Source organism: Drosophila yakuba, unplaced genomic scaffold (assembly GCF_016746365.2).
Source record: "Drosophila yakuba strain Tai18E2 unplaced genomic scaffold, Prin_Dyak_Tai18E2_2.1 Segkk57_quiver_pilon_scaf, whole genome shotgun sequence".
Taxonomy (NCBI): Eukaryota; Metazoa; Arthropoda; class Insecta; order Diptera; family Drosophilidae; genus Drosophila; species Drosophila yakuba.
This window is the reverse complement of record NW_025048821.1, coordinates 308,244-333,791: the sequence shown is the minus strand read 5'-3', so window position 1 is coordinate 333,791 and position 25,548 is coordinate 308,244. Positions and strand designations below refer to the sequence as shown.

Genomic DNA, 25,548 nt, shown 5'->3' with positions numbered 1-25,548 from the left:
AGTAACCGGGGTACCGAATTGCGCTGCATAAATGCTGAGTCTGCTTGCCGACCATGGGTTTATGGCGTGATGTATTGGAGCTAGACCGTCTGTCCGTCTGTCCGTATGAACGTCGAGATCTCATGAACTACAAAAGCTAGAAAGTTAAGATTAAGCATACAGAGAGACATAGACAAAACTGCCAAGTCCAAACTTTTGAAAAATGTTTTAATATTTTTTAAATTTTGCATTAGTCTTGCAAGTTTCTTTCGATTTGCAGAATAACGTATTGCAACGCCCACTCTAACACTTTTGAAAATGCTGTTTATATTTTTCCCAGTTTTAATAGCCTTGTAAATTTTTCTCGATTTGCCAAACATTTTTTGGCCACGCCCACAAGCCGCCAAAAACTGTCAGTGTGAAAATTCCTCCTTTGCTCTTCCACCAGCTCAGATAGTCGGGGAATTCGACTATTGCGTTCTCTATTGTTGTATATAGGTCAGATGTAGCCCAAAGGTTTGCAACACCAAATGCAGTTGTCCAAATCAGCAGTCTAAAGGAATGAAACCAAAGCTGCTGAGGCGTTGAGTCAGCGGTCCCACGTCAGCTGCACAGCGGGCTTGCGACGGATGCAAAAGTACATGGTATATATTCTGCCCAGCCCTCTTAGAAAATATTTAAAAAGCTTTAGTTGGTTTATACAAGACCCGCAAAGAATACAAGCGGGTCCTGCCTATGAAACACAATAACGTGTGACAATAAAATAATAAAAGGAATAAATAATAAACAATAAAATAATAAAAGGAATAATAAATAAACAATAAAATAATAAAAGAAATAAATAATGAAATAATAAATAGTACATAATACCTAATACTTAATACATCATACATAATAACCAGCCCTAGTTCGAATTCGAACAAAGGCGCGCGCGCGCCCCCAAACGAGCCACGGACCACACTAAACCAGAAAGCCAGCCACACTAAATCGGGTAAATCGGTAGCACAAGCAAAATCGATAGAGCCAACAAATCCCTATATAAAGCGGGCGGCTGGCCTCTGGGAAGTCAGTCAGTGTTCGGCAGCGAACGGATGGAAGTCATCAACCAAAACCGACCAGCCAGCTCAACAGCAGGATCTCCCAGTGGCAAATATAATAAACCAGGATAGTAAGTGTTCATTCCTATTGCCTCTGCTGACTTAAGGGTCCAACAACAGGGGATCCTTCAATAGCACCACTGTCCTGAAACAAATAAATTTCCTGGACGACCCTGGCCGTCCCTGACTACCAGAGGCACGACAGAACGTCAGAGGTGGCCCGAACAGGCTTATAGTGGTGATTACAGGGAAACCGACACCGAGAGAGTGATGTCTAGTTGGGTATATATGGCAACAAAACCCGAACTAGCAGAATACGCAAGAGAATTCGGATTGGATTGGTCGGGAAAAAACGAGGACTTACGAAGAACATTGGCGGCTCTTTCAAAGAGCACGGACCACTCAGAAACGATAAGAAGAAAGCTGACACTGCTAGCGGACAAATACAAGAAAGAGAAAAGCCGACGAAAAGAAGACAAAAATGGAGGCAATTGTGCAGTGGCCCTCATCGAATTTGCCTCCCGAATCCGAAGACTGCGTTAGTTTTTTGTTTGTGACGAAAAAGAGCATGGTTGGCGGCATTTCTGGGCGTCGCTACCGAATTTTCTGTGGTTGGTACCACATGCTTGAGGTGTGACCAGCGTCTTGGGTTGTGGCGCTGCGCCTTGTTGATGTGAACCGACTGTTCTTGCGAGAACTGTTTTTGAGTAGGGCGTTTACCTGTTGCTCGATGCGTTCTAAACGGTCGTCAACATCAGTGTTGCGGTGTGGCAAAGACTTAGAACTGTAGTCAACCGTGCGTACATTGTGAAAATCGCCAACATCTACTACTTTATCTGCCAACTTAGGCAAGTCTGATAAGCTGGCGTCCGATACCTGCAAGATAGTTTGCACTTGCGTTGGTAAGCGCTGCATCCAAAGTGCTTTTAAGAAGCTTACTTAACTTTATTTGCGGCGAGCGAGCTTAACTCGCTTGGCTGGTTGACGACTGCGTCGGAAATTCACGCCAAAACTGGTGCTCCGATTGATGTCAGAACTGTGTTGAACTTTGTGTCGTCAGAAGTTATTCCCGCCAAAATAAATTGGGCTTCGATTTGAGACAACCATAATTCGGGGTACTCGGTCCAAAACGATGGTATTTTTACAGCCACGCGGCTGAGCAGCGTCGGGAACACGAGCAACGGGATCGTAAAAAAACGTCGGCGTCGTCTTCCATGGCGTCGTTGGTTGCCAAAATTTATGCAGATTTTCGAGTCTATGTATATAGTGAATCACGTCGGGGTCACCAATTTAATGTGTAGTGATGATAGATTCGCCTAGAGAAGGCCTCTTGCGATCTCGATACTCGGGTACTCGAGATTGATCACACTATTGTAAGTTGCTGAGAGTTGCCACAATACAGTATGGACCTACAAAAGAAAAAGTTGAGAAATTTAAAAAAAAAAATTTAATTGTCTAAGGAAGAATAGAAATGCAAGTGGAAAGAATAAATACACATGCGTTAATATTAGTTGACACTTTCAACCATGTTTCATGAAAACAAAAGAGAACTAGATAACAAGCGGTAGTCTCTAAACTCTTAATAATGTTAAGAGAAAAGTTATTACATTTAAAATATAGTTTAGACGTAGGGATACCAACCATACAAGTTTTGGCGAACTGCCTACTTAAAACTGTGAGGTAAAAGTGTGCCTGAAAAATTACCACTGATGTCCTTATGTTAAGGGGGTAACTACCTTTAGATTGCAGTCGCTTTGTGGGAAAATAAGGACAGTTCTTTTTAAATCCGTATAATATTTATTTAGAGTGATGCCTGAGGTAATAAAAAAAACCTTTATACAAATGTGGAAATTATAATTATACCAATTTTTTAAGGATCTTTTAAGTCAAATTGCCGCTGACATCGTAGATTTTTTACGTAATGCTGGCCGCAATTTTAATCTGAAATCAGACTAAAACCAACAAACCAAACATTTTCTTACTAGGGAGGTTTTTTTGTTGTCGATTAAGTAAAATGTTTTCAAAACAGGCTCAGAAAAAAACAAGAGAGAACGCTATAGTCGAGTTCCCCGACTATCTGATACCCGTTACTCAGCTAGTGTAAGTGCGAAGGACAGTTTTTGGCGGTTTGTGGGCGTTAGAGTGGGCGTGGCAAAAAGTTTTTTGGCGAATAGATAGAAATTTACAAGACTAATACAAAAATGAAAAAATATCAAAACATTTTTCAAAAGTGTGGGCGTGGCAGTTTTGGGCGGTTTGTGGGCGTTAGAGTGGGCGTGGCAAAAAGTTTTTTTGCAAATCGATAGAAATTTACCATACCAATACAAAAATGAAAAAATATTAAAACATTTTTCAAAAGTGTGGGCGTCGCAGTTTTGGGCGGTTTGTGGGCGTTAGAGTGGGCGTGGCAACATGAATCGACAAACTTGCGCTGCGTCTATGTCTCTGGAGTCTGTGTGCTTAGTCTCAACTTTCTAGCTTTTGTAGTTCCTGAGATCTCGACGTTCATACGGACAGACAGACGGACAGACGGACAGACGGACGGACAGACGGACATGGCCAAATCGACTCGGCTATTGATCCTGATCAAGAATATATATACTTTATATGGTCGGAAACGCTTCCTTCTGCCTGTTACATACTTTTCAACGAATCTAGTATACCCTTTTACTCTACGAGTAACGGGTATAAAAATCCAAAAATGTTCACAAAAAATTTTGGTGTAATTGCTGTCAAAAAGGGTCTCAAAATGTTTGGTTTCTAAAAACTATATTGAATAATTTTGTGTGCTCTTTAAAATGAATGCTACATGATGAAAATCGGATCAATAGATTTTTTATTATAACATACACAAAACATGGTTTCCTGCTGAACACGGCAATTCTCTAAGTACAAATGCAATAGTTACACGTCACAATAGCAAATTCATGTGGAGAGACAAATATCAAATAATATTATTAATAACGGCAATGACTACAGCGCCAATGAAAGCGTTGGAGGACAACAAATACAAATTTGTTTAATTTAATTTAAGGAGCAGGCATATAATTTTGACAAGAAAATAGTGATAACTTCCATAGCAACAAACTGCTTGTCTAACAGTATTCAACGTTAGCTTAAATTTGAGCTAAATAAACGATGTAGTTTGTATTCAGCTATGCTTGGCCCAGGAACATAATCTGTATCAGCAAGAAATTTGTAAAAAAAATCGTCACAGAAACGGAGCTTTCGCCATATTATTCCATAAATTACCCGAAAAATGTTCCCTACCAAGAATTGATGACAGATACACCCAAACAGTGCAAGACATTTTGGTACATTTCGCAATGTCTGTAGAAAAAGGTCTCTGACAGACTAGAATCACGGGGCTGCACCACCTGGTTTCTTCATGTTGCAAGTGAGGCTGAATTGATAGCGATGTGCCAACTGCCCAAGAACTTTTCATGGTAACTTAAATGAAAAGTAGTTTTAGGTAAATATTAAAACAAATATTTCGGCTGCTCAGATTTTTACATTTTTCTCGAAGATTTATAGAAATAGGGGAACAAAATTAGATGAAAAACATTTAAAAAATGATTTGAAAGGGTGGGCGTTACAGTTCTGGGCGTCCTCTTTGATCAGCTTGAATTAAAATTCTGGCTACTTTTTTTATATGCTATTATTAATATGCTATTTATGAACTTTTGCGCACTCTTTGAACGGTGCTGATAAAAGAGTACTGAGGAACACGAAGGAACATTTCGTCAAAATAATTGTGCCTACCAGTGTAAGTTAACAACTAAGGGAGCGCTCAATATATTTGAGTCAGCAGCAATATAGTTTACGTTCATAATGCCCTAGCAACTAACTAGCTTTATACAAACAGTGCTAATACGCCCCAACTGAGTTGAGCGCTCCGCGCTAAGAACGGTCAGCAGCGGCAATCGGACACCCAGTAACCGGGGTACCGAATTGCGCTGCATAAATGCTGAGTCTGCTTGCCGACCATGGGTTTATGGCGTGATGTATTGGAGCTAGACTATATTTATATTTTCTCGATTTTTTGTATTCAGTTTTAAGCTAGCACTTTAACAATAAAGAACACCTACTCCGGCACTTGGCCGTAAAATACCATTTGTTTATATTGAACATTCTCGCTGAGCCAAAAGGCCAGCGATCGACCAAGGGATTGTCACGCCCTCCATCATAATCTCCGTAAGAAGTCATCACTCTCTGGCTTAGCAGCCGGACACACCGAGGACTCAGGAAGAAGACATTCCCAGCGTCTGGAGTTGCAGAAGACATCCGGGCTGGGGGAATAAGCTAATTTGTATGCCTGTAACTTGACTTAGCTGCTATGAGCTGAAGCCGCACAGTGGCGCAAAAGATACAGATACTATACAAAAATCAAATTTTTGATGACAACGGATCGCTGCATTCGACAGGCAAAAGTTCAAAAGGGTTGAATCCATACCAGTTTTACCGAAGTACTAATTTTCACATATTTTTCAACTTTTATGGAAAAAAGAAAGCGATCTTACACCGACTTATGGGTTTGGCGTATGAGGTGTTGTTCTTGAATATGTTCTTTATCATATTCAAAAGAGATCGGGTCCCCCGACGTCCCACCCCAAATTTCCAAGGCAAAAGATACTTTCAACTCAGCGTAAAAAACGCGCGGCTTAGAGCAAATTGTGCTGTGGCGGGCATACATTTTTTCCTGGAGCTGGACGACAAAACTATTTCGGACGGAAATATGTTCATGGCGTCCGTTGTCCCCCTTCGACTCAGAAGTGACGGTTCTGACTACTGGAAAGATCCTCGGCCATCTTCGGTGCATTACTGGCGCTCCATCTTTTTCAAGTATGCAAAACAAACCCGAACATTGATTAAGGATACTGTGACTGACATTGAGGGAAAAATTTCTGAAATAAACCCGATGGAATATAGGACTAGGAAAGGAAGGACCATCAAGGTACAATATGAATTTCCCTCACAATGGTTGATGGAAAAGTTCTTGTGTGAGCTATCTGCCATAAAAATAAAAATGATTTCAAAAGCGTGGACGACTCAATAAAGGATGATCATAACTTGCAGCACGGTATTTCGCCCTTGCATTGCAGGCTACGAACTTTGGAGTTCATTTTAAACTGGCGTACTAACTTCCAAGAACTAATGAACATTTTAATGAGGGCATCATATCAAAGGAAAAAAAAGCGATCAGGAAGCAAAAAGATACAGGACGAATTTAAAGAACAGCTAGGACTAAAGGTAGACTGCCCAAAACTTTACGGGAATACCAACGATGGGAATATCTCCAAGGCATTTAATCACCATCACAAGGAAGTTGCTGAAATTACTGAAGTATGCCAACCCATAATTGAAAGATTGGGAGTGATCCATTTCTGTAGTAGCCCTCAGGTAGGTGTTCACTAGAACGCAGAAGGCTCTCTAGCGTATAGACGGATCGGTGTTCGTGCACTTCCTGCATTTTGCATTTGAGCGCAGTAAATTACAGAGAAATCGTGAATGCTGAAGAATTCGGAAAATTTGCTGAGGGGACATCACACCTGCTGGAGGCTACCTATCCCGATAAGAAGATGACGCCCACGGTTCACAATATGCTTGCCCACGGAAAGGATCTAATCGAGTACCAAAGTTTGCCAATTGGTGAATTATCCGAGGAAGCCCAAGAAGCCAAGAACAAGGAATACAAGAAATTCAGGTACTCCAACACCATTAAAATTTCAAGGACGAAACCAAGTGCGGATCTATTTTGTATGTTGGCGGCATCTTCTAATCTTTTTCTGGCTTCGTTAAGAGGCACTAGATATAATACTAAATATGTAAATTATAGTTATGGTCCAGATTGTTCTGTTTTATTAAATATTGTAGAATAAGATGCATTATTTGTAAAAAAAAGGTAAAAATAGATAAAAAATTGACAAAATAAAAGAAGTTTTTTTTAATTTTTTTATTTTGTATTTTAAAATATTAAATATATACCATATTAGCATTTTCAGAGAAAGCAAATGAATTTGTCGAAACTGGATAAAAATTGAGAAAACTGCCTCCAAAAACATTAATTTTACAATTTACTTTTTATCACACCATATTACGATTATGCCCACTTAATCGGAAGGTACTAATATTACCTTTCAGTATACAAATTACTCTTTATCACACCATATTACGATTATGCCCACTTAATCGGAAGGTACTAATATTACCTTTCAATTGTGAGCCATTGGACTGATATTTCCTAAATATTTTGGCTGACAAGTCCAAATTGACATATAATAATAATATTAATCTGTAACAACGATACAAATACAAATTTTCTTCTTCGCGTGCTTTTTTATTCGCTAAAAAGAATATGCTGCTTTTAAAAAATCAATATAATAATAAATCATACTCCTAAGTAACTGGAAGTGCAAACAATAAGCTAAGCCTATCAAATTCAAAAAAAAAGTTTGCTTTTTTTATAGTATTCAATATATTTTATTTCACTTTCTAAACTACTATTTTTTTATTGCAGGCTTATCAAATCACTACACTTATTCGAGAATACTCTGAAGCTGCAAAGGACATAAAATAAATAAATCATATAACCACGAAAACAGAATTTATTTAAAATCATTTAAACCTTCTATTTCATCAGCTAGTAATTATTTAAAAAAAATAGGTAAATGCATATGTATGGTTTCGGTGCAACTATTTCTGAATAAATCATTTAAAATGTTTTTAAAATCACTATAATGTCAACAGCGCATAATACGGATATGTATATTTCTTGATCTTTACGTGTTACGCCCAAGAGAGTTATTCTGGGAGTCCAAAATTGGAATATTTGCTATCAGCTCACTCAAAACCAACTACAAAAACAATGCGATGGCCATGTCCGTCTGTCCGTATGAACGTCGAGATCTCATGAACTACAAAAGCTAGAAAGTTAAGATTAAGCATACAGAGAGACATAGACAAAACTGCCAAGTTCAAACTTTTGAAAAATGTTTTGATATTTTTTAAATTTTGCATTAGTCTTGCAAGTTTCTATCGATTTGCAGAATAACGTATTGCAACGCCCACTCTAACACTTTTGAAAATACTGTTTATATTTTTTCACAGTTTTATTAGCCTTGTAAATTTTTGCCAAAAATTTTTTGGCCACGCCCACAAACCGCCAAAAACTGTCAGTGTGAAAATTCCTCCTTTGCTCTTCCACCAGCTCAGATTGTCGGGGAATTCGACTATTGCGTTCTCTATTGTTGTATATAGGTCAGATGTAGCCCAAAGGTTTGCAACACCAAATGCAGTTGTCCAAATCAGCAGTCTAAAGGAATGAAACCAAAGCTGCTGAGGCGTTGAGTCAGCGGTCCCACGTCAGCTGCACAGCGGGCTTGCGACGGATGCAAAAGTACATGGTATATATTCTGCCCAGCCCTCTTAGAAAATATTTAAAAAGCTTTAGTTGGTTTATACAAGACCCGCAAAGAATACAAACGGGTCCTGCCTATGAAACACAATAACGTGTGACAATAAAATAATAAACGGAATAAATAATAAACAATAAAATAATAAAGGGAATAATAAATAAACAATAAAATAATAAAAGGAATAAATAATGAAATAATAAATAGTACATAATACCTAATACTTAATACATCATACATAATAACCTGCCCTAGTTTGAATTCGAACAAGGCGCGCGCGCGCCCCCAAACGAGCCACGGACCACACTAAACCAGAAAGCCAGCCACACTAAATCGGGTAAATCGATAGCACAAGCAAAATCGATAGAGCCAACAAATCCCTATATAAAGCGGGCGGCTGGCCTCTGGGAAGTCAGTCAGTGTTCGGCAGCGAACGGATGGAAGTCATCAACCAAAACCGACCAGCCAGCTCTACAGCAGGATCTCCCAGTGGCAAATATAATAAACCAGGATAGTAAGTGTTCATTCCTATTGCCTTTGCTGACTTAAGGGTCCAACAACAGGGGATCCTTCAATAGCACCACTGTCCTGAAACAAATAAATTTCCTGGACGACCCTGGCCGTCCCTGACTACCAGAGGCACGACAGAACGTCAGAGGTGGCCCAAACAGGCTTATAGTGGTGATTACAGGGAAACCGACACCGAGAGAGTGATGTCTAGTTGGGTATATATGGCAACAAAACCCGAACTAGCAGAATACGGAAGTAAATTCAGATTGGATTGGTCGGGGAAAAACGAGGACTTACGAAGAACATTGGCGGCTCTTTCAAAGAGCACGGACCACTCAGAAACGATAAGACGGACTGCTAGCGGACAAATACAAGAAAGAGAAAAGCCCCACCCGTATACCAGAAATCATAGTAACAGAGATAAGCTCGAGGATGGGCGACGAAAAGGAGACAAACATGGAGGGAAAGTTGGAAACAGGAACAATCAATAGAGTGCGGAATTGGGGAATCAGATAACAAGGTACGACAAACCCGCTGGAATTCCTCGAGAAGATGGAACAATGGGCCACCGGATACGGACCCCGGCACGGAAAAACTCGACTGGGTGTACAAAAACTGTAGGAGCTAACTGAAACTGTACACAAGGAGAAACGGATTAACAACGCTAACAGAATTCCTTAAGCTAGCCGAGGAAGTAGAGGAAATCGAGCAAACGGCAGAGTGCTGCCGAGCTGGGTCGAGAAACGGAGGAGGCCTGAGCGAATAAAGCTGGAAACTCAGGCAACTCCAGCGGCAAGCGAACACCTAATCTGCGATGGCTACCAGATAATAGCACGCTTCGGAATTGCGAATAGGAGCGCCAAAGGCATGGTAGACACCGGAGCATCAAGAAGCGCGATGAGTAGAAATATGTTCCGAGATTTAAAGAACCAAGGAAGATGGAGCAGTGTGAGGGCAGAAATAGCGCTGGCGGACGGATCACGATAAAATGCGATTGGAGGGTTCTCGGCGAAAGTCGAGTTTGGAGGGCAATACAACATTCATGATCCTACCCAACGTAGAAGGAGGAATCCTCCTGGGAATGGATTTTCTGGCAGGGGCAGAGAGCGTGCTTAGGTGTGGCGGACTAGAGCTGGATAAAAGAAGGACCGGAGACGAAAAGATAAATGAGAAAGGAAACACAAGAGAGACGACAAAGCCAGGGGAACCGTCCGAGGAAGAGATCAATACATTCCTGGAGGAGAACAAGCCGATATTCGAGACAATGGAAGGAGTCAGTACCGCAGCAACGCACAAAATATACCTCAAAGACGACAAACCCATTAAACAGAGGTATTATCCGCGAAACCCAAAACAACAGGCTATAATTAACGAACAAGTAGACGAATTACTCAGCCTGGGTCTGATCCATACAGTGCATCAGTGGTGCTGGTAAGAAAAAGGATTAAGAAATGGAGAATGTGCATCGACCACAGGCTATTGAACGACCGGACAGAGAAGGATGCATACCCGGTACCACGCAAGAACTTCATCCTCGACCAGCTAAGGGAAGCCAAATTTATAAGCACCATCGACTTAAAATTGGGCTACTGGCAAATCCCAGTGGAGAAGAAGAGTAGACAATATACGGCGTTTACGGTACCAGGGCGAGGACTTTTCCAATGGACAGTGTGCCATACGGACTGACCACAGCACCGGCGACGTTTCAAAGACCATTGAAAAACATTATCGGGCCAGAGATGGAGCCATTCGCCTTTGCTTATTTGAACGATATCATAGTTATCGGAAGAACCAAAAAAGATTGCAACAGGCGAACCTACGGATCAACCCGGATAAATGCAATTTTTTCCAAAAATACTAGGGACACGTGGTGAGCGACCAGGGCATCCGAACGGATCCCGAGAAGGTTGCAGCTATCAGAGATTTGCCAGCCCCAAAGAACACAAAGGAGGTACACAGCTTTCTCGGAATGGCATCGCGGTATAGGAGGTTCATACCAAAGTTCACGGAACAAGCAGGGGCGCTACAGAAAATAATCCGGAAGGACAAAAAATTCTAGTGGAACGACCGGCACCAGGAATCCTTCGACGGCTTGAAGAAAAGTTTGACAAAAGCACCAGTATAGGTATGCCCGGACTTCAACAAGCAATTCAAGTTGCAGACAGACGCCAGCGACGTGAGCATCGGATCCGTACTGACCCATGAAACGGAGGACGGGGAACATGTGATATCATTCGGAAGCTGGTCATTGAAGGCAGAGCAAAATTATAGCGCGACGGAAAAGGAATGTCTGGCAATCCATTGGGGTATCTGAAAGTTTAAAATGTACCTGGAGAGTTATAAAGTCATAGTGGTCACAGATCATATGGCGCTTAGGTGGTTAAACTCAATCAAGAGCCCGGCAGGACGGATAGCACTGGGACTTCAGCCATACCAATTCAAAGTGCAATACCGAAAAGGTAAACTGAATTTAGTAGCAGACACACTATCAAGAGCCCCGCCAGTGGAACTAAAGGTGATCAAAAGCACGGAAAGCTGGTTAGAGTCTGCGCTGCATTTCGCAAGCCGAACGTCATGTACATGAATTCGAATAACCCAAAAGGCGTGATAATGGCTATTTTGGGAATATCTTGCGGATCGACAGGGATCTGGGGTTATGCTTTTTGCAGGTCGATTTTAGAAAATATATTCTTACCGTATAGAATGCTCGTTACATCCAGTATGTACGGAATCGGATATCGATCAGGCACTGTTACGTTGTTTAGAGCTCGGTAGTCTCCGTTCGCTTTCTTTACCATGTGTAAAGGGCTTGACCAGTTGCTCTTTGAGGGACGACATATATTCCATTATCCAAAAGATAGGAAAACTCGCTCTGCGCTGCTTTGAGTTTGTCTGGTGCCAGTCGTCGGCGAGATCTCGATATTCGTGAAGTAGTTTGGCGTATTTATTGCACGCATCATAGGATAAAAATCCGAGCTATTTTATGCGGAGGCGTGCCACAGGTCGATTCAGATAGCGTTGCTCGATCGATAAGTTTACGTCGCCTAATGTCAACGAGCAAGTCGAAGTATTGAAGAAAATCGGATCCAATGATAGCGCAATTGACGTTAGCTACCACGAAAGTCCAAACCAAATTTCGCCTTAGTCCGATTGATATTGTTATGCGCTTATCTCGATAGGTTTGTATTTTTGAGCCACTGGCTGCCAAAAGAAGCTTTGGAGTAGGTATTGGTTTCGCATTTTTACAGGGTGGCAACACTGAAATGTCGGTGCTGGTGTCGATAAGAAAGTTTATTTTGGAAAAGCTGCCGCTGATGCTGAGGCGGGCAATTGTGCAGTGGCCCTCTTCGAATTTGCCTCCCGAATCCGAAGACTGCGTTAGTTTTTTGTTTGTGACGAAAAAGAGCATGGTTGGCGGCATTTCTGGGCGTCGCTACCGAATATTCTGTGGTACCAACACATGCTTGAGGTTTGACCAGCGTCATGGGTTGTGGTGCTGCGCCTTGTTGATGTGAACCGACTGTTCTTGCGTGAACTGTTTTTGAGTAGGGCGTTTACCTGTTGCTCGATGCGTTCTAAACGGTCGTCAACATCAGTGTTGCGGTGTGGCAAAGACTTAGAACTGTAGTCAACCGTGCGTACATTGTGAAAATCGCTAACATCTACTACTTTATCTGCCAACTTAGGCAAGTCTGATAAGCTGGCGTCCGATACCTGCAAGATAGTTTGCACTTGTGTTGTTAAGCGCTGCATCCAAAGTGCTTTTAAGAAGCTTACTTAACTTTATTTGCGGCGAGCGAGCTTAACTCATTAAGCAATTGTGAAGGACGCTTATCGCCAAGGTCGGTCTCCGAACTTAACTTCTGGATTTTCTTCTGTTCGCTTTCACAGAAGCGTTCCAGAATGTAAGATTTTAAATTTTCGTATTTGTCTACGCTTGGCTGGTTGACGACTGCGTCGGAAATTCGCGCCAAAACTGGTGCTTCGATTGATGGCAGAACTGTGTTGAACTTTGTGTCGTCAGAAGTTATTCCCGCCAAAATAAATTGGGCTTCGATTTGAGACAACCACAATTCGGGGTTCTCGGTCCAAACCGATGGTATTTTTACAGCCACGCGGCTGATTGCAGCGTCGGGAACACGAGCAACGGGATCGTAAAAAAACGTCGGCGTCGTCTTCCATGGCGTCGTTGGTTGCCAAAATTTATGCAGATTTTCGAGTCTATGTATATAGTGAATCACGTCGGGGTCACCAATTTAATGTGTAGTGATGATAGATTCGCCTAGAGAAGGCCTCTCGCGATCTCGATACTCGGGTACTCGAGATCGATCACACTATTGTAAGTTGCTGAGAGTTGCCACAATACAGTATGGACCTACAAAAGAAAAAGTTGAGAAATTTAAAAAAAAAAATTTAATCGTCTAAGAAAGAATAGAAATGCAAGTGGAAAGAATAAATACACATGCGTTAATATTAGTTTACACTTTCAACCATGTTTCATGAAAACAAAAGAGAACTAGATAACAAGCGGTAGTCTCTAAACTCTTATTAATGTTAAGAGAAAAGTTATTACATTTAAAATATAGTTTAGACGTAGGGATACCAACCATAAAAGTTTTGGCGAACTGCCTACTTAAAACTGTGAGGTAAAAGTGTGCCTGAAAAATTACCACTGATGTCCTTATGTTAAGGGGGTAACTACCTTTAGATTGCAGTCGCTTTGTGGGAAAATACTTTTTAGATCCGTATAATATTTATTTAGAGTGATGCCTGAGGTAATAAAAAAAAACCTTTATACAAATGTGGAAACAATAATTATACCAATTTTTAAGGATCTTTTAAGTCAAATTGCCGCTGACATCGTAGATTTTTTACGTAATGCTGGCCGCAATTTTAATCTGAAATCAGACTAAAACCAACAAACCAAACATTTTCTTACTAGGGAGGATTTTTTGTTGTCGATTAAGTAAACTGTTTTCAAAACAGGCTCGGAAAAAAAAAATCCAAAAATGTTCACAAAAAATTTTGGTGTAATTGCTGTCAAAAAGGGTCTCAAAATGTTTGGTTTCTAAAAACTATATTGAACAATTTTGTGTGCTCTTTAAAATGAATGCTACATGATGAAAATCGGATCAATAGATTTTTTATTATAACATACACAAAACATGGTTTCCTGCTGAACACGGCAATTCTCTAAGTACAAATGCAATAGTTACACGTCACAATAGCAAATTCATGTGGAGAGACAAATATCAAATAATATTATTAATAACGGCAATGACTACAGCGCCAATGAAAGCGTTGGAGGACAACAAATACAAATTACTGCAGCCCAAATATATTTGTTTAATTTAATTTAAGGAGCAGGCATATAATTTTGACAAGAAAATAGTAATAACTTCCATAGCAACAAACTGCTTGTCTAACAGTATTCAACCTTAGCTTAAATTTGAGCTAAATAAGCGATGTAGTTTGTATTCAGCTATGCTTGGCCTAGGAACATAATCTGTATCAGCAAGAAATTTGTATAAAAATAGTCACAGAAACGGAGCTTTCGCCATATTATTCCATAAATTACCCGAAAAATGTTCCCTACCAAGAATTGATGACAAATACACCCAGACAGTGCAAGACATTTTGGTACATTTCGCAATGTCTGTAGAAAAAGGTCTCGGACAGACTAGAATCACGGGGCTGCACCACCTGGTTTCTTCATGTTGCAAGTGAGGCTGAATTGATAGCGATGTGCCAACTGCCCAAGAACTTTTCATGGTAACTTAAATGAAAAGTAGTTTTAGGTAAATATTAAAACAAATATTTCGGCTGCTCAGATTTTTACATTTTTCTCGAAGATTTATAGAAATAGGGGAACAAAATTAGATGAAAAACATTTAAAAAATGATTTGAAAGGGTGGGCGTTACAGTTCTGGGCGTCCTCTTTGATCAGCTTGAATTAAAATTCTGGCTACTTTTTTTATATGCTATTATTAATATGCTATTTATGAACTTTTGCGCACTCTTTGAACGGTGCTGATAAAAGAGTACTGAGGAACACGAAGGAACATTTCGTCAAAATAATTGTGCCTACCAGTGTAAGTTAACAACTAAGGGAGCGCTCAATATATTTGAGTCAGCAGCAATATAGTTTACGTTCATAATGCCCTAGCAACTAACTAGCTTTATACAAACAGTGCTAATACGCCCCAACTGAGTTGAGCGCTCCGCGCTAAGAACGGTCAGCAGCGGCAATCGGACACCCAGTAACCGGGGTACCGAATTGCGCTGCATAAATGCTGAGTCTGCTTGCCGACCATGGGTTTATGGCGTGATGTATTGGAGCTAGACTATATTTATATTTTCTCGATTTTTTGTATTCAGTTTTAAGCTAGCACTTTAACAATAAAGAACACCTACTCCGGCACTTGGCCGTAAAATACCATTTGTTTATATTGAACATTCTCGCTGAGCCAAAAGGCCAGTGATCGACCAAGGGGGCATTGTCACGCCCTCCATCATAATCTCCGTAAGAAGTCATCACTCTCTGGCTTAGCAGCCGGACACACCGAGGACTCAGGAAGAAGACATTCCCAGCGTCTGGAGTTGCAGAAGACATCCGGGCTGGGGGAATAAGCTAATTTGTATGCCTGTAACTTGACTTAGCTGCTATGAGCTGAAGCCGCACAGTGGCGCAAAAGATACAGATACTATACAAAAATCAAATTTTTGATGACAACGGATCGCTGCATTCGACAGGTAAAAGTTCAAAAGGGTTGAATCCATACCTGTTTTACCGAAGTACTAATTTTCACATATTTTTCAACTTTGATGGAAAAAAGAAGCGATCTTACACCGACTTATGGGTTTGGCGTATGAGGTGTTGTTCTTGAATATGTTCTTTATCATATTCAAAAGAGATCGGGTCCCCCGACGTCCCACCCCAAATTTCCAAGGCAAAAGATACTTTCAACTCAGCGTAAAAAACGCGCGGCTTAGAGCAAATTGTGCTGTGGCGGGCATACATTTTTTCCTGGAGCTGGACGACAAAACTATTTCGGACGGAAATATGTTCATGGCGTCCGTTGTCCCCCTTCGACTCAGAAGTGACGGTTCTGACTACTGGAAATATCCTCGGCCATCTTCGGTGCATTACTGGCGCTCCATCTTTTTCAAGTATGCAAAACAAACCCGAACATTGATTAAGGATACTGTGACTGACATTGAGGGAAAAATTTCTAAAATAAACCCGATGGAATATAGGACTAGGAAAGGAAGGACCATCAAGGTACAATATGAATTTCCCTCACAATGGTTGATGGAAAAGTTCTTAATGTACTGACGGACACTAAGTCAACATGGAAGTGAGCCATCTGCCATAAAAAGAAAAATGATTTCAAAAGCGTGGACGACTCAATCAAGGATGATCATAACTTGCAGCACGGTATTTCGCCCTTGCATTGCAGGCTACGGACTTTGGAGTTCATTTTAAACTGGCGTACTAACTTCCAAGAACTAATGAACATTTTAATGAGGGCATCATATCAAAGGAGAAAAAAGCGATCAGGAAGCAAAAAGATACAGGACGAATTTAAAGAACAGCTAGTACTAAAGGTAGACTGCCCAAAACTTTACGGGAATACCAACGATGGGAATACCTCCAAGGTATTTTATTACCATCACAAGGAAGTTGCTGAAATTATTGAAGTATGCCAACCCATAATTGAAAGATTAGGAGTGATCCATTTCTGTAGTAGCCCTGAGGTAGGTGTTCACTAGGACGCAGAAGGCCCTCTAGCGTATAGACGGATCGGTGTTCGTGCACTTCTTGCATTTTGCATTTGAACGCAGTAAACAAGGAATACAAGAAATTCAGGTACTCCAACACCATTAAAATTTCAAGGACGAAACCAAGTGCGGATCTATTTTGTATGTTGGCGGCATCTTCTAATCTTTTTCTGGCTTCGTTAAGAGGCACTAGATATAATACTAAATATGTAAATTATAGTTATGGTCCAGATTGTTCTGTTTTATTAAATATTGTAGAATAAGATGCATTATTTGTAAAAAAAAAGGTAAAAATAGATAAAAAATTGACAAAATAAAAAGTGTTTTTTTTTAATTTTTTTATTTTGTATTTTTAAAATATTAAATATGTACCATATAAGCATTTTCAGAGAAAACAAATGAATTTGTCGAAACTGGATAAAAATTGAGAAAACTGCCTCAAAAAACATTAATTTTCGAGTATAAAATTTACTTTTTATCACACCATATTACTATATGCCCACTTAATCGGAAGGTACTAAAATTACCTTTCAACTTTGAGCCATTGGACTGATATTTCCCAAATATTTTGGCTGACAAGTCCAAATTGACATATAATAATAATATTAATCTGTAACAACGATACAAATACAAATTTTCTTCTTCGCGTGCTTTTTTATTCGCTAAAAAGAATATGCTGCTTTTAAAAAATCAATATAATAATAAATCATACTCCTAAGTAACTGGAAGTGCAAACAATAAGCTTAGCCTATCTAATGCAAAAAAAAGGTTGCTTTTTTTATAGTATTCAATATATTTTATTTCAAAATTCATGAAATTAACTTTCTAAACTACTATTTTTTTATTGCAGGCTTATCAAATCACTACACTTATTCGAGAATACTCTGAAGCTGCAAAGGACATAAAATAAATAAATCATATAACCACGAAAACAGAATTTATTTAAAATCATTTAAACCTTCTATTTCATCAGCTAGTAATTATTAAAAAAAAAAAATAGATAAATGCATATGTATGGTTTCGGTGCAACTATTTCTGAATAAATCATTTAAAATGTTTTTAAAATCACTATAATGTCAACATTTCTTGATCTTTACGTGTTACGCCCAAGAGAGTTATTCTGGGAGTCCAAAATTGAAATATTTGCTATCAGCTCACTCAAAACCAACTACTAAAACAATGCGATGGCCATGTCCGTCTGTCCGTATGAACGTCGAGATCTCATGAACTACAAAAGCTAGAAAGTTAAGATTAAGCATACAGAGAGACATAGACAAAACTGCCAAGTCCAAACTTTTGAAAAATGTTTTGATATTTTTTAAATTTTGCATTAGTCTTGCAAGTTTCTATCGATTTGCAGAATAACGTATTGCAACGCCCACTCTAACACTTTTGAAAATGCTGTTTATATTTTTTCACAGTTTTATTAGCCTTGTAAATTTTTCTCGATTTGCCAAAAATTTTTTGGCCACGCCCACAAACCGCCAAAAACTGTCAGTGTGAAAATTCCTCCTTTGCTCTTCCACCAGCTCAGATTGTCGGGGAATTCGACTATTGCGTTCTCTATTGTTGTATATAGGTCAGATGTAGCCCAAAGGTTTGCAACACCAAATGCAGTTGTCCAAACCAGCAGTCTAAAGGAATGAAACCAAAGCTGCTGAGGCGTTGAGTCAGCGGTCCCACGTCAGCTGCACAGCGGGCTTGCGACGGATGTAAAAGTACATGGTATATATTCTGCCCAGCCCTCTTAGAAAATATTTAAAAAGCTTTAGTTGGTTTATACAAGACCCGCAAAGAATACAAGCGGGTCCTGCCTATGAAACACAATAACGTGTGACAATAAAATAATAAAAGGAATAAATAATAAACAATAAAATAATAAAAGGAATAATAAATAGACAATAAAATAATAAAAAGAATAAATAATGAAATAATAAATAGTACATAATACCTAAATCTTAATACATCATACATAATAACCAGCCCTAGTTCGAATTCGAACAAGGCGCGCGCGCGCCCCCAAACGAGCCACGGACCACACTAAGCCAGAAAGCCAGCCACACTAAATCGGGTAAATCGATAGCACAAGCAATATCGATAGAGCCAACAAATCCCTATATAAAGCGGGCGGCTGGCCTCTGGGAAGTCAGTCAGTGTGCGGCAGCGAACGGATGGAAGTCATCAACCCAAACCGACCAGCCAGCTCTACAGCAGGATCTCCCAGTGGCAAATATAATAAACCAGGATAGTAAGTGTTCATTCCTATTGCCTCTGCTGACTTAAGGGTCCAACAACAGGGGATCCTTCAATAGCGCCACTGTCCTGAAACAAATAAATTTCCTGGACGACCCTGGCCGTCCCTGACTACCAGAGGCACGACAGAACGTCAGAGGTGGCCCGAACAGGCTTATAGTGGTGATTACAGGAAACCGACGCCGAGAGAGTGATGTCTAGTTGGGTATATATGGCAACAAAACCCGAACTAGCAGAATACGCAAGTGAATTCGGATTGGATTGGTCGGGAAAAAACGAGGCCTTACGAAGAACATTGGCGGCTCTTTCAAAGAGCACGGACCACTCAGAAACGATAAGAAGGATGCTGACACTGCTAGCGGACAAATACAAGAAAGAGAAAAGCCCCACCCGGATACCAGAAATCATAGTAACAGAGATAAGCTCGAGGATGGGCGACGAAAAGGAGACAAACATGGAGGAAAAGATGGAAACAGGAACAATCAATAGAGTGCGGAATTGGGGAATCAGATAACAAGGTACGACAAACCCGCTGGAATTCCTCGAGAAGATGGAACAATGGGCCACTGGATACGGACCTCGGCACAGAAAAACTCGACTGGGTGTACAAAAACTGTAGGAGCTAACTGAAACTGTACACAAGGAGAAACGGATTAACAACGCTAACAGAATTCGAGCAAACGGCAGAGTGCTGCCGAACTGGGTCGGGAAACGGAGGAGGCCTGAGCGAATAAAGCTGGCAACTCAGGCAAGGAGGATAGGTCCAGCGGCAGGCGAACACCTAATCTGCGATGGCTACCAGATAATAGCACGCTTCGGAATTGCGAATAGGAGCGCCAAAGGCATGGTAGACACCGGAGCATCAAAAAGCGCGATGAGTAGAAACCAGTTCCGAGATTTAAAGAACCAAGGAAGATGGAGCAGTGTGAGGGCAGAAATAGCGCTGGCGGACGGATCACGATAAAATGCGATTGGAGGGTTCTCAGCGAAAGTCGAGTTTGGAGGGCAATACAACATTCATGATCCTACCCAACGTAGAAGGAGGAATCCTCCTGGGAATGGATCTTCTGGCAGGGGCAGAGAGCGTGCTTAGGTGGGGCGGACTAGAGCTGGATAAAAGAAGGACCGGAGACGAAAGGATAAATGAGAAAGGAAACACAAGAGAGACGACAAAGCCAGGGGAACCGTCCGAGGAGGAGATCAATACATTCCTGGAGGAGAACAAGCCGATATTCGAGACAATGGAAGGAGTCAGTACCGCAGCAACGCACAAAATATACCTCAAAGACGACAAACCCATTAAACAGAGGTATTATCCGCGAAACCCAAAACAACAGGCTATAATTAACGAACAAGTAGACGAATTACTCAGCCTGGGTCTGATCCATACAGTGCATCAGTGGTGCTGGTAAGGAAAAAGAATAACGAATGGAGAATGTGCATCGACCACAGGCTATTGAACGACCGGACAGAGAAGGATGCATACCCGGTACCACGCAAGAACTTCATCCTCGACCAGCTAAGCGAAGCCAAATTTATAAGCACCATCGACTTAAAATTGGGCTACTGGCAAATCCCAGTGGAGAAGAAGAGTAGACAATATACGGCGTTTACGGTACCAGGGCGAGGACTTTTCCAATGGACAGTGTGCCATACGGACTGACCACAGCACCGGCGACGTTTCAAAGACCATTGGAAAACATTATCGGGCCAGAGATGGAGCCATTCGCCTTTGCTTATTTGAACGATATCATAGTGATCGGAAGAACCAAAAAAGATTGCAACAGGCGAACCTACGGATCAACCCGGATAAATGCAATTTTTTCCAAAAATACTAGGGACACGTGGTGAGCGACCAGGGCATCCGAACGGATCCCGAGAAGGTTGCAGCTATCAGAGATTTGCCAGCCCCAAAGAACACAAAGGAGGTACACAGCTTTCTCGGAATGGCATCGCGGTATAGGAGGTTCATACCAAAGTTCACGGAACAAGCAGGGGCGCTACAGAAAATAATCCGGAAGGACAAAAAATTCTAGTGGAACGACCGGCACCAGGAATCCTTCGACGGCTTGAAGAAAAGTTTGACAAAAGCACCAGTATAGGTATGCCCGGACTTCAACAAGCAATTCAAGTTGCAGACAGACGCCAGCGACGTGAGCATCGGATCCGTACTGACCCATGAAACGGAGGACGGGGAACATGTGATATCATTCGGAAGCTGGTCATTGAAGGCAGAGCAAAATTATAGCGCGACGGAAAAGGAATGTCTGGCAATCCATTGGGGTATCTGAAAGTTTAAAATGTACCTGGAGAGTTATAAAGTCATAGTGGTCACAGATCATATGGCGCTTAGGTGGTTAAACTCAATCAAGAGCCCGGCAGGACGGATAGCACTGGGACTTCAGCCATACCAATTCAAAGTGCAATACCGAAAAGGTAAACTGAATTTAGTAGCAGACACACTATCAAGAGCCCCGCCAGTGGAACTAAAGGTGATCAAAAGCACGGAAAGCTGGTCAGAGTCTGCGCTGCATTTCGCAAGCCGAACGTCATGTACATGAATTCGAATAACCCAAAAGGCGTGATAATGGCTATTTTGGGAATATCTTGCGGATCGACAGGGATCTGGGGTTATGCTTTTTGCAGGTCGATTTTAGAAAATATATTCTTACCGTATAGAATGCTCGTTACATCCAGTATGTACGGAATCGGATATCGATCAGGCACTGTTACGTTGTTTAGAGCTCGGTAGTCTCCGTTCGCTTTCTTTACCATGTGTAAAGGGCTTGACCAGTTGCTCTTTAAGGGACGACATATATTCCATTATCCAAAAGATAGGAAAACTCGCTCTGCGCTGCTTTGAGTTTGTCTGGTGCCAGTCGTCGGCGAGATCTCGATATTCGTGAAGTAGTTTGGCGTATTTATTGCACGCATCATAGGATAAAAATCCGAGCTATTTTATGCGGAGGCGTGCCACAGGTCGATTCAGATAGCGTTGCTCGATCGATAAGTTTACGTCGCCTAATGTCAACGAGCAAGTCGAAGTATTGAAGAAAATCGGATCCAATGATAGCGCAATTGACGTTAGCTACCACGAAAGTCCAAACCAAATTTCGCCTTAGTCCGATTGATATTGTTATGCGCTTTTCTCGATAGGTTTGTATTTTTGAGCCACTGGCTGCCAAAAGAAGCTTTGGAGTAGGTATTGGTTTCGCATTTTTACAGGGTGGCAACACTGAAATGTCGGTGCTGGTGTCGATAAGAAAGTTTATTTTGGAAAAGCTGCCGCTGATGCTGAGGCGGGCAATTGTGCAGTGGCCCTCTTCGAATTTGCCTCCCGAATCCGAAGACTGCGTTAGTTTTTTGTTTGTGACGAAAAAGAGCATGGTTGGCGGCATTTCTGGGCGTCGCTACCGAATATTCTGTGGTACCAACACATGCTTGAGGTTTGACCAGCGTCATGGGTTGTGGTGCTGCGCCTTGTTGATGTGAACCGACTGTTCTTGCGAGAACTGTTTTTGAGCAGGGCGTTTACCTGTTGCTCGATGCGTTCTAAACGGTCGTCAACATCAGTGTTGCGGTGTGGCAAAGACTTAGAACTGTAGTCAACCGTGCGTACATTGTGAAAATCGCCAACATCTACTACTTTATCTGCCAACTTAGGCAAGTCTGATAAGCTGGCGTCCGATACCTGCAAGATAGTTTGCACTTGTGTTGGTAAGCGCTGCATCCAAAGTGCTTTTAAGAAGCTTACTTAACTTTATTTGCGGCGAGCGAGCTTAACTCATTAAGCAATTGTGAAGGACGCTTATCGCCAAGGTCGGTCTCCGAACTTAACTTCTGGATTTTCTTCTGTTCGCTTTCACAGAAGCGTTCCAGAATGTAAGATTTTAAATTTTCGTATTTGTCTACGCTTGGCTGGTTGACGACTGCGTCGGAAATTCGCGCCAAAACTGGTGCTTCGATTGATGGCAGAACTGTGTTGAACTTTGTGTCGTCAGAAGTTATTCCCGCCAAAATAAATTGGGCTTCGATTTGAGACAACCGTAATTCGGGGTACTCGGTCCAAAACGATGGTATTTTTACAGCCACGCGGCTGAGCAGCGTCGGGAACACGAGCAACGGGATCGTAAAAAAACGTCGGCGTCGTCTTCCATGGCGTCGTTGGTTGCCAAAATTTATGCAGATTTTCGAGTCTATGTATATAGTGAATCACGTCGGGGTTACCAATTTAATGTGTGGTGATGATAGATTCGCCTAGAGAAGGCCTCTCGCGATCTCGATACTCGGGTAAGCTATCGAGATCGATCACAATATTGTAAGCTGCTGAGAGTTGCCACAATACAGTATGGACATACAAAAGAAAAAGTTGAGAAATTTAAAAAAAAAAATTTAATTGTCTAAGGAAGAATAGAAATGCAAGTGGAAAGAATAAATACACATGCGTTAATATTAGTTGACACTTTCAACCATGTTTTATGAAAACAAAAGAGAACTAGATAACAAGCGATAGTCTCGAAACTCTTAATAATGTTAAGAGAAAAGTTATTACATTTATAATATAGTTTAGACGTAGGGATACCAACCATAAAAGTTTTGGCGAACTGCCTACTTAAAACTGTGAGGTAAAAGTGTGCCTGAAAAATTACCACTGATGTCCTTATGTTAAGGGGGTAACTACCTTTAGATTGCAGTCGCTTTGTGGGAAAATAAGGACAGTTCTTTTTAAATCCGTATAATATTTATTTAGAGTGATGCCTGAGGTAATAAAAAAAACCTTTATACAAATGTGGAAATTATAATTATACCAATTTTTTAAGGATCTTTTAAGTCAAATTGCCGCTGACATCGTAGATTTTTTACGTAATGCTGGCCGCAATTTTAATCTGAAATCAGACTAAAACCAACAAACCAAACATTTTCTTACTAGGGAGGATTTTTTGTTGTCGATTAAGTAAACTGTTTTCAAAACAGGCTCGGAAAAAAAAATCCAAAAATGTTCACAAAAAATTTTGGTGTAATTGCTGTCAAAAAGGGTCTCAAAATGTTTGGTTTCTAAAAACTATATTGAACAATTTTGTGTGCTCTTTAAAATGAATGCTACATGATGAAAATCGGATCAATAGATTTTTTATTATAACATACACAAAACATGGTTTCCTGCTGAACACGGCAATTCTCTAAGTACAAATGCAATAGTTACACGTCACAATAGCAAATTCATGTGGAGAGGCAAATATCAAATAATATTATTAATAACGGCAATGACTACAGCGCCAATGAAAGCGTTGGAGGACAACAAATACAAATTTGTTTAATTTAATTTAAGGAGCAGGCATATAATTTTGACAAGAAAATAGTGATAACTTCCATAGCAACAAACTGCTTGTCTAATAGTATTCAACCTTAGCTTAAATTTGAGCTAAATAAACGATGTAGTTTGTATTCAGCTATGCTTGGCCTAGAAACATAATCTGTATCAGCAAGAAATTTGTAAAAAAATCGTCACAGAAACGGAGCTTTCGCCATATTATTCCATAAATTACCCGAAAAATGTTCCCTACCAAGAATTGATGACAGATACACCCAGACAGTGCAAGACATTTTGGTACATTTCGCAATGTCTGTAGAAAAAGATCTCGGACAGACTAGAATCACGGGGCTGCACCACCTGGTTTCTTCATGTTGCAAGTGAGGCTGAATTGATAGCGATGTGCCAACTGCCCAAGGACTTTTCATGGTAACTTAAATGAAAAGTAGTTTAAGGTAAATATTAAAACAAATATTTCGGCTGCTCAGATTTTTACATTTTTCTCGAAGATTTATAGAAATAGGGGAACAAAATTAGATGAAAAACATTTAAAAAATGATTTGAAAGGGTGGGCGTCACAGTTCTGGGCGTCCTCTTTGATCAGCTTGAATTAAAATTCTTGCTACTTTTTTTATATGCTATTATTAATATGCTATTTATGAACTTTTGCGCACTCTTTGAACGGTGCTGATAAAAGAGTACTGAGGAACACGAAGGAACATTTCGTCAAAATAATTGTGCCTACCAGTGTAAGTTAACAACTAAGGGAGCGCTCAATATATTTGAGTCAGCAGCAATATAGTTTACGTTCATAATGCCCTAGCAACTAACTAGCTTTATACAAACAGTGCTAATACGCCCCAACTGAGTTGAGCGCTCCGCGCTAAGAACGGTCAGCAGCGGCAATCGGACACCCAGTAACCGGGGTACCGAATTGCGCTGCATAAATGCTGAGTCTGCTTGCCGACCATGGGTTTATGGCGTGATGTATTGGAGCTAGACCGTCTGTCCGTCTGTCCGTATGAACGTCGAGATCTCATGAACTACAAAAGCTAGAAAGTTAAGATAAGGCATACAGAGAGACATAGACAAAACTGCCAAGTCCAAACTTTTGAAAAATGTTTTAATATTTTTTAAATTTTTCATTAGTCTTGCAAGTTTCTTTCGATTTGCAGAATAACGTATTGCAACGCCCACTCTAACA

The 25,548-nt window shown here is 40.7% G+C and overlaps 1 long non-coding RNA gene across 1 annotated transcript; it reads right to left on the bottom strand.

Moving 5' to 3' along the window:
* Nucleotides 1-1,338: 1,338 nt before the first annotated feature.
* On the bottom strand, nt 1,339-21,835 carry LOC120322326. The gene is made up of 3 exons (XR_005562105.1): nt 21,706-21,835; nt 11,694-13,373; nt 1,339-2,485 (listed from the first exon to the last, which is right to left on the bottom strand). It is a non-coding gene; the product is annotated as an uncharacterized LOC120322326 (long non-coding RNA).
* Between the last annotated feature and the right edge of the window lie 3,713 nt (nt 21,836-25,548).